Source organism: Lonchura striata, chromosome 12 (genome assembly GCF_050655825.1).
Source record: "Lonchura striata isolate lonStrDom1 chromosome 12, ASM5065582v1, whole genome shotgun sequence".
NCBI lineage: Eukaryota > Metazoa > Chordata > Aves > Passeriformes > Estrildidae > Lonchura > Lonchura striata.
In genome coordinates this window covers 4095335-4108101 of record NC_140714.1, presented here as the reverse complement: position 1 = coordinate 4108101, position 12767 = coordinate 4095335, and the positions used below count along the sequence as shown (strand labels likewise).

Genomic DNA, 12767 nt, shown 5'->3' with positions numbered 1-12767 from the left:
TTCACTACCTAGAAAGCACAATTTAAAAAAAAAAAAATTTAAAAAACAGACACACCTGATAGCACAAGAAAGAAAATGGGTTTGAAATTATATTTTGATTTATTTTTTCTTATATAAGACCAGCTGAAATGTATTTAATGTGACTGATTAAAATATTTACTAAAAAGCTTCCTGAAAGTTTTAAAATACCAAAACCTGATCACCAAAATAAGCACTTCTGTGCAGTAATTTCTTCTAAATAAAGTGAACTGTAACCACCTAATACAGCTGTTATTTCCCCTCAAAAGTCCCTGAGTCACATTCAAGTGCACACAGGCTGAAATATGAAATATGTACTGTTTATAAAATGTCCTATTCTTATAATCATTATTTTCTTGTCCTATGCAGGAAAAGACACAATCTGTGATTTTATCAACTGCATATTTGTAATAGAAAAACAAAAATATTTTTATTTGGTACTTTGCTGGTTCTGAAAATACAGAATGTACACTGACTGTAGAGAAAACATCTGGTGCCAGGCACTCATGTGCCAGTCCTGCACACAGGTGATTTTCTCACCCAGTACACTCAATTTGGTTACTTGCACTAATACAAATAATGTGTGGAACTGTTTTGAGGACGGTCAGTAGTTGTCTCTTCAGTTTTGTCGTACCTATTTTATTTTTAAAGAGCTATCTAGCAAGTGGAAAAAAAATGTATTAAACTAAATGCTTCAAACCTGGGAGTGATTTTTTTTTTTTTCTGACCACTGTCAAGGTGGCCACCTTATTGTGCAGCAAATATAAAATGTCAGGAGGCATGGCACAGGAGATGCTCTATACCAGGAGTCCTTACCACCTCCTCAGAAAGTGAAATGCAGGTAAGCAGTGAAACTGTGAGAGACTAAGTGCACTTCTTCCACCTCTCTTTGAAGAGGGGGAAGTGGATTTGGTACAGGCCAAAACACAGGGATATCAATGCTCACTACCTTGCTGCTTCTCAGTGGAAGGAGGGAGCAAATCATACTCTATTTTCCTTTCCAGTCATTAGCAGGCTGTTCAGAATCTCTGGCTGGTGCTTGTTATTTATTCCAAACAGAAATAAAATAAAATAAAAATAAATAACAGCACGAGGACAAAGCTATGCGCAGCACATTCGCTCTTTCAAAATAATATTACCTTTCAAGTCCACCGTAACCTTGGAAAAGAAAAACTCGGCGTAAGCCGAATCTACAAAACTAATCACGATCCGTTCCTCCCCCGCTTTTTAACAGCTCTTGCAGGGAACACACGGGTGCAGTTCGCAGGCAAGTTGGGAACAGCTCGCTTCCAACACGGGCTCTGCACCGCGATCGCTCAGTCCTGCATCTCTCACTGATGGATTCGCTAGTTCGGCTCTCATGCGTGCCAGCGCTGCCCTCCCCGGACCCATGCCGGGTGCGGGGAACGCCCCCCGAGCCGCCCCGGCTGCCAGGTGAGGAGAGCCCAGCCCCGAGCCATGCCCCATCTCCCGGGCCGGAGCCCACCTCCCCGAGCCGGCGGCCGGCATCTCCCGCAGCCAGAGCCAGCCATCAAACGCCGCCGCCCGGCTCCTATCGCCAGATCTTCCCCGCTTCTTAAAATAACTCGCCGTGCCTCAGCACCGGCCTTAACCATTTTACGCCTGTGCGACAGCTCTCCTCCTGAAACCCGACCTCTGCGGGCGGACGATGCCCGAGCCGCGGCGGCGGGGCCGGTGCCGCCGCTGCCCGGCCGGCAGCCGCCGCGGGGCCGCGGGCAGGGCTGGCGCTGTCCCCAGCGCCACTTTCCGCGCACACACACACACATCCACACGGGCACACATCGCCCCTCCTTCGCCGTGACCCCGGCGCTGCTCGGCGACACTTCCCCGCCACGGCCCCCCCGCCCCTGTCCCGTCCCTTACCTGGCAGGCGAGTGACACTCCTGGTCGTGGTCATGTGAAAATATTTTCGAGGTATCCTTTAACAGCCTTTAAATATTGAAGCCTAAAAACAATATTTGCTGTTTTACCTTTTGAAGCTTTAACAAAAGCTTTGTTTTAGCATTTACCTCGGTGTGCAATAAGAGTTAATAATCAAATCCGTCCCAACCCCCACAAATGTTAAACAAAAAGATAAAAGAAATGCAAATAGCTATTGTCATGGAAAGTTAAAGTACCTGTCTGTATTTTTAAGTGAAAACTATTATCTCTATCAATCAAAATTTAAGAATACAATAGCACTAATCACACGAGGTGCTTTGACTGAGGTACTTTTCCTCATAAAAAGTTTTTTTTTTTTTTTAACTGGTGCATAAAAGTAATACACTTACAATTAGACACGGTATTTGTAATTTTGTTATTAAAAAACCTCAGCAGTCTTATTGTTAATAAATGCCTCTGAGTCTGTAGGCTGATTCGTACCCAAGAAGACCAAAGTCCCTACATATTTTAATAAGGTTGATGAAATTTTATTCAGATTCTCACACTTTCCAACATGTGGTGGAACAGCACACTCTTCTGTTTGAGAGGAGTTACTCAAACGAAGGAAATAGTTAATTGGGAACCAAAACTACTACTTCTGGCCTCGCCGCACATTTTCCACATTTCTCCAAGCGCTGTCTGTGCTTCAACCCTCAGCCTCCAAGACGTGCCCTTTGTCGTCTTTTCTTTAATTTTTGATGCCAGTTCCCTCCCGTCGGACCCTGACGCTCTCCCAACCCGGCACACATTACGTATACACTGTGTACATTGTGCAGGCACACCGCACGGATTCTCTCCAAAGTCATTTTTAAAACTAATTTGTCCAGACGGAATCAGAAACGGAGCTGCGCAGTTAATAAGTGCAGGAGCGAGCGGCAGTAATTACGCCTGTACTAAAAGAAAGAGCCCGAGATTAAAATACCTATAAGTAAATAGTTGAGGCAGGATGCCATTATGCAAACTCTGCTCTCGGGGAGGGATGTCTCCCACACTGAGGAGCAATAGGACTGTTATTTTTTTCCCCCTGCAATATCAGGTTTCCTACTCCACAGCTCTGGTACTCTGCATCATGGCTAACATCTCTAGTGTGCTATTAATATCAATGAAGAGACGATTCAATTTCCACATAAGAAAAACCTCCCTATTACAGCGCAGACATTCTAGTGAGGACCCTTGCAAAGGAAACAATAAAGACCAGAGGGTTGCTTTTTTTTTCCTCCCCCCCTCCTCCTCCGTGTTTTTTTTTGGTTTTTTTTTTTTTTTGCTGCTTCTTTTGCAGTTCTGCGTTGCTCACTGTTTGAAAGCTTTTAGCTAACAATGGAAGCATTATCTTCAGGACAGTTACAAAACAGGATTTGTTAGTACAAAGAATAATAACACCAAACTCATTCCCCCCCCCCACCCCACTTCCCCGCCCCACAAATACCTGCCTATTGCAATATGGCATTTAATGCTTGATTCAGAAGTATATGCCAGAAACACCTGTATTCTTGATCTAATTCCCTGCAACAAACTCCCTCAGCAGACCAGTTTTGCTCCAGGAGGTTTGGACAACTATAAGCAAATATTTTGTGCATTTATAAAATGGAACAGAAAAAAAGTATCTTATTCTACCGAGTGCAAACTTACCCATTAATGAAGAAGAAAAAGGCTTACAGCCGTACAGTAATTCCCAACCAAGTGCAGAAAGTTGAGAGTTTGAAAACACTAAAGCACTTTTGACTATCAAGCCTTTCTGTGCTTCAACACTGGCTGCAGTGTAAGGAAGGACTGAAGGTATGTGGTCTAAACACAACAAAAGCCACTGCCTTACTCTAGATTAAATATGCAGGAAGAGGCCCCTTTGCATAAACACAAACACTCAGCAAATGAGTAACTGGCTCAAATCAGACGCCTGCTGTGCATTCTACCTGTCCTGATCTCTGACAAGCTACACAGCTTGTTTAAGGGGATAGGAGCTGCAGAATCAAATCAAATAGCGCTAAACGCTCTCCTCCTCTGATAGTAAATAACAACAGCACCAACAACTCCACGCCAAAGGCTCATTCCTAATCTAAGCATTGCTCTGGCACAGAGCTGAATCGTGTGCTGTGCCCGCTTTGGCTCAGCCACCCATCTCACCACAGCAGAAGAAACACAACCAAACACCACCTGTAAAATTAATTTTCATTAACTGTACTGAAATCCAATATAGTCCTGGCCCAGCCTTTTCTTAACAAGGATTTAAAATTAATACAGAGACTTTTGGTTGAGTTGACCGATTAAATCTGCATTTGCTCTTACTGTCCCTGTTTACTATATAAAAGACATTCCAGACACAGACCTATTTTAGCTGTTATGAATCACCACATAATGCACACCTATTTACTAGTTTATTTGGGAAAAAGGAAGAAACTTCTGAAGTGTTCCTTAAAAACATTATTTTCAAAATATTGCCCTCATGAAATGAGCCCTCCAAACTATATTTACTTCAAAAAACAACTAAATTAGAGACTGTGATAACCACCAAACATATCTAAGCATTTATTATTATAATTGAATATACATAATTATATACTGTGATTTACTCTTCCTTCTAGAAAAATAAATTATTTTTTCAGTCTCGTTTATCCTTCCAGTCCAGAAATAGAATGAAGCAGCACGATTTTAAAGCAATTGGAATTCACCAGTGTCCCTTCCTACCTTAAGGAGTCAAATCACATTGACCTTTTATTGTAAGTCCTAGCTACATGTTGGTTTTGGTAATTTAATTATTTTTTAATAACTTGTAGTATTAAATGATTGCCATTGAAACACAAATAAGATTATACTCCTCTGCCTTACTCCCTGGTGCTCCAGACTACAGCGTAACATGGACGAGACGACTGCGTCCGGCCCCGAAATTTCATTCTGAAAGAGCACTTACACACAGGCAGGCACAGGAAAATTCAGCCTTTCAAGATGCAACACACATTTACTGAATTCTCAAGCATGTGTCACAGATTGTTTCAAAGGATACTGGATATAACTCACAGTTTTAATAGGCATCTAACATGTTCAGTTTCACTGAGCACTTGTATGGTATGGAGGGAGTTTTTACACCTCCTTGGATAAACTCACCAGGTTAAAGCACAAAAACATTGATAACGTGAGCCAGTCAAGCCTAACAGGATAAAAATCCTCCAAGAAAGAATCCCGCGAGAAATTGTAGAGCCCCTGTGTGGTTCACCATTTTTGCATTGAAATGACCTTCCAAATAAGGCGTCAGATAATATGGTTCACATAGATGATACCAATCTAACCTTGATGCAAATAAACCATAGAACAAAATTTAATCAGTATATCACTGTGTAAAAGCCTTTGTCCATCCCAATGGAGCTTCTAATGACTGTTTTGGCAGTTCTGTCTGGTAGTTATGCCTCCCTGCTCATATATATCTCATACTGGTTGAGCAAGCTAATGGAACTGCTGTTAGTGGAATCCAATATTAATACCCTGCATCGTGCAAAACTGGATGCAACTGAATATATTACATGATTACAGGTAGTATCTAATTCCATAGGTATTAGATACTGGTCTCTAAATTAATATTTTAATAGAGAAAGTGATATAAATACTACATTTCAGGTAGGATATCTATGAACTCTGGATCTGCTAGTCTTCCTGCTGTAAGCCTGCTCTACACTCACACAGCAGACACAGGACCCTGACAAAAATTGGCAGGCAAGCTTTAGATAGTGAGTGACACATACTGATGCACAGAGTCAAAGATGTCATCTTCATACAAGCTCCACTAGTTATGAGCTTGAGAGAAAAATGAAACAAAAAAAAATCCCAAAATAAAATAAACAAAAAAAAAGGGAAAGAAAAAAAAAAAAAAGCAGGGGGGGAGAGTGGAGCAAGACCTCCAGAAAATAAACAGGGTGTACAGTTTCAAAGGCTACAGACACAGACATTTCATTGTTCAAGCCAATTATCAGTGGAAAATAATAACAACAGATGGATTCAGAGTCACTGACTTTTCATATGCACTTCATCTCTGCACAACAGATGATGAAATGCGAGAGCTATCTCGGAAAGGCAAAACATCTTTCAGTAAAAGAACTCTATACTCCAGATGGGGACCTTCTAAGGCAGCTGATTATCTTCTTATAGTGTTGTAAGATAGACTTACTAAAACATTTGCAGAACTGATCAGATTGGATGAGCACAATGGCAGCATTATGAGGAGTAAGTTGCTCTGGTCTCAGACTTGTGACTGGACTACTCAGAGATTTCAATGGGCTTAGAGCTGCCCATCCCCATTTCCACGTCAAGTACCAGTTTTAAAAAATGGGCCCAAAGCTGCTGCTCCCAGTCTGGGCAAAGCATAGGGCTTTGTGTGGAGAGGGGATGCAGACATGGGGCCACAGAATCAGTGTCAGCATGAATTTGTCCCCAATAAAACTCCCACCACCATGAGCAAGGTGAGTCTCCTCACCTTGCAAACACACATTTCACACAGGGACACAGGCAGAAGACAAAACATGTTTACAAGTAGGACTGTTTCCACTATAATTGCCAGATTTAGAGGGAACTCATCATCCAGGAGCCTACAGCACTGTAAGCTGGGAGTAACCTCATCCAAGTCAATGGAGTAACACACCCACAAAAACTGGTGCGAGGCACAAGAAAGACATAAATTATTTCTTATAAAGCCTTTACAAAAAACCATCTTTTTATGGGAAATAAAAAATTGCTTTCAAAGGGAAATAACAAACACATGTAAATTTTGGTGGTTCCGGTGATAAGCAGTTCCAACAAATGTCACAAACACCTACCTAGCACGACCTTCTCCCACTCAACCTGAATACCACAAAGTATGTGTTTTTGATCACATGAATCAGGTATGCCACAATCTCAAAACTTAAAATAAAAAAGGAGTAGTGGAAAAATTAGCTCATTAATCTTTAAGACAACATTTCTTTAATGGAAGAACACTACATAAGTAGTGCATTAAACTGAACTGGTTGCCATTTCCACAGTTTCTTCTTCACAACACCACAAGGAAAATCTAAAAAACGGCTTTCTCCATAAATCAATACTGTACACCGAGGGGGAGCAATACCCAACACACACACACTCTGAACTTGCACCTACTGCTAATTTATTTCACAAGTTACAAAATATTTCTGAAGTAGGGGGCTGTTGGCTTCACAAATGTGAAGGGAAGAGATGGGTTTGCGGGCATAGCGTTTCCCCTCTTTGTGAACTACTTTGTCAAAAGTAAATTCACAGGGGAACATACGAGCAAAGAGTAAATTTTGCCCAGGGCAAAATTCTGCAACTGCTTTAAGAAGCAAACAAGAACACAAAAGATGTGTAATACAACCATCTGGCTCTACTCATGCTATATCAATAATCCCCAAAATTTATCCCCACCCCCTTAATCAACCCACACTGATGCCACAAAACCAAATGGCATCACTTATGCTTCCTGCCCATCACATTTTGAAATGATATTTAATATGCATACAGTACATATTTGCATGTTAATCAATTTCTTTAAGAAAAAAATATTTTTGCTTCTTTAGCTATTAGTTTTGCTTTTTTCTACTTATTCACACTGGGATCTCTAAAACCACCAAGAAAGTCCTTGTGGTAAAGATAGTCTCATATCAACACAGCATCTCAGGTATCAGGATAACGTACCGGTCAGAATTTCAATCTCTTCTTCTCTCTAGTTTTGTGTCAGAGTTTGAAAATAGCAGAGGGTGAATAATAACATGCCAGCAAAATTAGCTGTTCAAGAAACACGGGTAAGCAATCCGTTTTGAACTCGGGGTTGGATGCATTTCTAAGCATTACCCTATTTGGGATGCAGGGAAGGAGTAACAGAGAGAAAGTAGGGTTATCCTATGTGTCTTTTATTTTGAATATCTGCACAAATTTTTCAGGCCTTCCCTATCCAAAAGCCAGACTGCTCATGAAGGAGGAAAATGGGAAACTCCTGGCCACAGGACAACGAGCCTCTGCTGTGCTTTGGCTGAGTGCTGCTCTCCCTTCCCACCCCAAGCCTGCAGTGAAGGACCACCTCAGGACAGACAGACAGAAAGCCACCCATGCAAAGTGACCAAAAGAGTGGCTCCACGATTGTTTGGGGGAGGGATTGTTTTCTTGAGGGAAAATCACCCCTGTAACCACCGTGATTCATACCAGGAGCGCGCAACGTGAAACCGGTACCAAAAACAACACTACAAAGACAGTCTCTCTCTGGCGCTCCACCGACCGACGGCCACGGCCCTGGGGCTGACTCAGAGCTCTTCTTCTTAATCGACTTTTCTGCAACAACATACCCCAGCCCAAGCCCTGCCTCTCCCCGTGGCTGGCTGGCACACTCCCCGTGCCTGGTGCTGCCCGGGGGACACGGCACGGCGGGGACGGTGCCCCACGGCCCTGCCATAACACGAACAGATGGCTGTTACACAGAGCAGGAGAAATACAAGCCCTGAGCGCTCATGGCATAGGTGGAAATGTTTTGCAGTTATTTTCTTTGGAAATAAGCATACGTATAGCGGTTATGTCTGCTCCCTCATCCAGACTACCAAGCTGAGATCACAAACACTTTGTTAATTTTTTTTTTTTTTTAATCCACTTTTGGATTGCTTCTGTTGTTTGTACGGCTGGACTTGTACAGCCTCTTTGTAAGAATTGAAAACAGTCTCCCACAAACACGGGAATGGGCGAATGGTTTAGAGAGCCAACCCACACCTGGGCTACGTGAAAGGGGCTCATATTTTCCAAACAGAAACACAACCCCTTTTATATATGAACCAGATTTGGATCCAAATGCTAAACCCTTCAACCACATCCTACATGGGGCTGTGTGATGGTCACAGGCAGTGGTGGTGGGTGGTGGCTGCGCTGATGGCAGCCACGGGCGAGGAGTCGCCGTGCCCTTGGACTTGGATGCAAAGGGCAGACCCATCCTTGGTTACACCACGGTGAATGCAGGGTAATCCCCATCCTGCACACGCCTCTTACAGAAGAATCTGGCCCTGTCTCGTTACTCTTGTTAGAAAAATGAAGGCTGTGACAAAAAATAGCTGAGAACTACATCTTGCCGATGCCAAAATACAATAATAACATGTTCAAAGATTTAATTTAGAAGACTACAAAGTCTAGCTCATACATCATAACACCTTGAAATAACACTTTAAGGTCAAATCCTGTGCATTTTTGGAAACCACCAAAACATAATGAAGTTTTACTTAAACACAGCATTTACATTTATAACGCATTTCAGATTCTTCAAGTAAGCTAGACCACATGCTAGGAAAATGTACTTCCCACAACATACAAATTAAGTCATGTACAGCCTTCCCTCCACAGGCTGAACAGCCACCGGCACAAATGGAAGTCCTGTGTATGGATCAAAGGCAGCATGTGGACCTCAGAACATGATTTTTTATATTTTGTTTTTAATTGGCAAAACATCAAATCCCACTAGCAGTTTATTTTTGTTGCCTTCCTTGCCCCTTTTCTACCTCTCCCACTTATTTCACAACGGAACATTTTTAAACCACCAGAAGTCTTTGTGGCAAAGATGATGTCATACTGACACAAGATCAGGTGTGAGGTATGGTATGAATAAATACTTATCCGCAAACACATTTAATTTTCAATGGTTGGGCATCGAGAGACAAAGAAGTTCTTATGCAGACATATTAGCTGAGGATTTCATTTCGAATGGTCTGTATTTAAAAGAGCAGAACAACACATAGTGCAAGCCTAGAAGGAAATAAAAGAACCAAAACCCCTTGTACCTTCCTTCTTGTTTTTGGGAAAGCAATGCATAGCTCTGCTCTTCACAGTAATAAATATGTGGTACTTGATTACTTTGCCTTTTAAGTCACTGATACCATACAGGACAATTGTCCTTTATACACCGGCAATAAAAACTCTCCCTAGGAAAATAAATATGTATTTTAGAGTAATCAAGCAGGAACTAATTTTGTACTTTTTCACAAGTAGCCATTTACTTTGGCACCAAATGGTAATGTGTAGCAGAGAATGCAGTATATGCTTTAACCAAAGAAAAATTAGACTTGAAAATTAATACACAGTGAAAGACAAATTTAAAGCAGCTTTCTTGTGTTCTGACATAAGAATATAAAAATGACATGAGCAACTAAAGATTAGTTTACATACTTTTCAATCACAGCTGCCGCTCAGTAACCACAATACCTTTAAAATGACATTCCCCCGAAACAGATACAGTTTGGCTGCAACAGCAGCAAGACACAGTTAACATAGAATTAAAAGGGCATTTTTTTATTTACACACATTGTACAGCGCTGAGCTCCAGCACAATTACAATGAAAAGATTTTTTGTGTGATTAATTCGGAAATAATCTAGTGATAAATAGAGTGCATTGCAAGTGATTCTGCCGAGCAAATTTTTATCACCAGCCTTAGATGTCAAAACACAGTTTCAGGGACAGAGAAAGAACAAGTCACATCTTCTTGGTTAATATTTAATTGGGTGCTAAAGATTCCTCCTAAGGACCTCTGAACCATCACTGACAGCCCCATAAGATGTCCCTGTCTGTGAAATAGATACCAACCCTTTCTGTATAAACTAAAATAACATTAAATTTAATCAAACCATTCAATTAATAAATCACTTCAGTGGACATTGCAGCCCAATCCCTGTTTAATTACATAATTTTAAAAATATTTGCACACTGCAACCACTAAGATTGGCTCTGAGGTTTCATAATACACACTTAACACTTGAGTTGGAGAACAAATTTATTTAATAAATGCAGAGCTAAGTACAATAATGCCACTCCACTCAAACTGCAAAAATCACTTAGCATCTCCTGCGAGAAAAAGCAAATAAACTTTTTCCCTATTTAAATGCACGTCCCTGCTATCACCAGCTCTGCTAGAAGTCACCTCCTTTCTGTCCTTGTCCCTGCAGTCAGTGGGATGCCCAAGCACGGGAAGGGGTGTCAGAGTTGGTGTCCCTGCCATGGCACAGAGCATCCCTCTGCTTCACCTTCACATGGACTCCCTGGCCTCCCTCCCTCCTTGCCCTCTGCCTCCACCCTTTCCTCCTCACTTTTCCCTCTATTTCTCCCCACATTGTCTGCCCCTTGTTCTCTGCTGTTTATTGGTGTTCTAGCTCACCTCATTCTCAAGTCAAGCTCCTGCCCTGAGCTTCCTACACCTGCTTTCTTCCTCACTGCCATCTGAGATAGCTGAGGTGAAAAAACTACTTGGGAAAAAAAAAACTACAACAAACGGGACAGAGGGAAGAGGCTGGGGAGGAGAGCAGGGAAAGAAAACAGTTTAGTAAGGCCAAGCAGAACTGCACAATTTCCAATAACAGCAAGAGATGCTCCAGAGCACTGGGATGAAAAATAAAAGCCGTGGACCAAGTGTATTACATGAACTAGGATTCAGGTTCTGGGATGGGTGTAACACCTGTATTCACAGAAAAACTCCATGTCTCCCAAGAAATCTGTATTACTGCCATATATAACTAGGTGTGACAACTTGGGAGAGGTTGAAATACATATGGACCAAGCGGTGGCCTTAAATGAAGGGGAAAAAAAGCAAAGCTAAGGGTTTGTCACAGCTTGGAGGCACAGCTGTGCACACTCATACAGACTTTGCATTCATTCATATAGAGCACAGCTTTCAGGTCCTGTGGTTCCAGCATGATTTTTGGACGAAAGTTGAGACTCAAAAATAAATAAGTCTATATTTGGCCTGCCCTGGATTCAAGGTACTCTCAATAGTACTTTGCATAAAAACAATCTGAATTAATACAGACTAAATTCTCCAGATTATAATATTCTTTACCAAGCCAATGGATGCACCTCTAAAATTCACTGCCCTGACAAATAGTAGAGCTCTTGAAAGTCTGCTTGTATTAGTTTTATGGATCTATTCTACTGCTTAAATCAGGTCTCATTAAAATTACCATCCACACAAGTTCTCCCACTGGGAAATCTACATGCCAGAGCTACTCCAGTTCCGCAGGCAGTGCTCGGAGGGGGTTGCATATCGCAAGATAACTGCGGACACGGCGGGGGGAGGACAGGGGAAGAACAAGAGGACTTCAGGACAGCAAACAAGTGACTCCTTACCCTCCTCTGATTTTAACCACTGCAACTTTTGCTCAGGTGGTGCAACTGCATCCACAAAAAGAAATGCTATTGCCAGAAATGAAACCGGGACAGGGTGGTGTAAAAAGTGCCCCTCGGAAAGCCAGATGCAGCCTCAAATGTCTGTTTTAGAGCTGGAATGGCAGGCTAAATATGCAAACACTGCACCTGACAACTTACACTAAAGCATATGATCTGCACACTGCCCCTCCAGTTTAATTTTTAATAGTAACAGTACTTAAATCTCAGCATTAATGTATTAATGTTCAAATGAATACAATTAAAGGCATCTCTGTTTTCTTCAGTGCTAACGACCTGGAAGATCTTTCTCCCCTTCATATTTGCAGGGATTATTACAAATACATTCTGCAGCCGTTGTTTTGGCAAAGAAGAAAAAACCTTTGCCTTTTAAATATGAAGTAACAGGAATAATGAATAATATATCTTCTGATCTTTGTTCTGCCATGATATATATATAATGATATATAAAATGTTCATTTATTATTATCACACATCCTAGGGAGCAGACATGCAAAATTACTTTTTTTTTTTGGTCTTATAAGGTCATTTATCATACGGAACATCCTCCAAATAGGTAGTCCTAAAATCTCAATTTACAAAGACATTTTTTAAAGCTGAATTCTTCAAACAGGGCTTCTCTCCTGATGGTTA

General features: G+C 41.6%; 1 protein-coding gene across 14 annotated transcripts in view; it reads right to left on the bottom strand.

Moving 5' to 3' along the window:
* Nucleotides 1-12767, bottom strand: part of FOXP1 (forkhead box P1) — a 380257-nt gene that overhangs the window by 223480 nt on the left and 144010 nt on the right. For 2 of the 14 annotated variants that reach the window (XM_085590025.1, XM_085590027.1), the window contains exon 3: nt 1903-1984. The exons of 10 other annotated variants lie outside the window; for them this stretch is intronic. The gene's annotated coding sequence lies outside the window, so the exon portion shown is untranslated. Of the gene's footprint in view, nt 1-1902; nt 1985-3588; nt 5762-12767 lie in introns of those variants that run through there. 2 more of the 14 variants (XM_085590026.1, XM_085590030.1) reach the window with 2 other exon arrangements.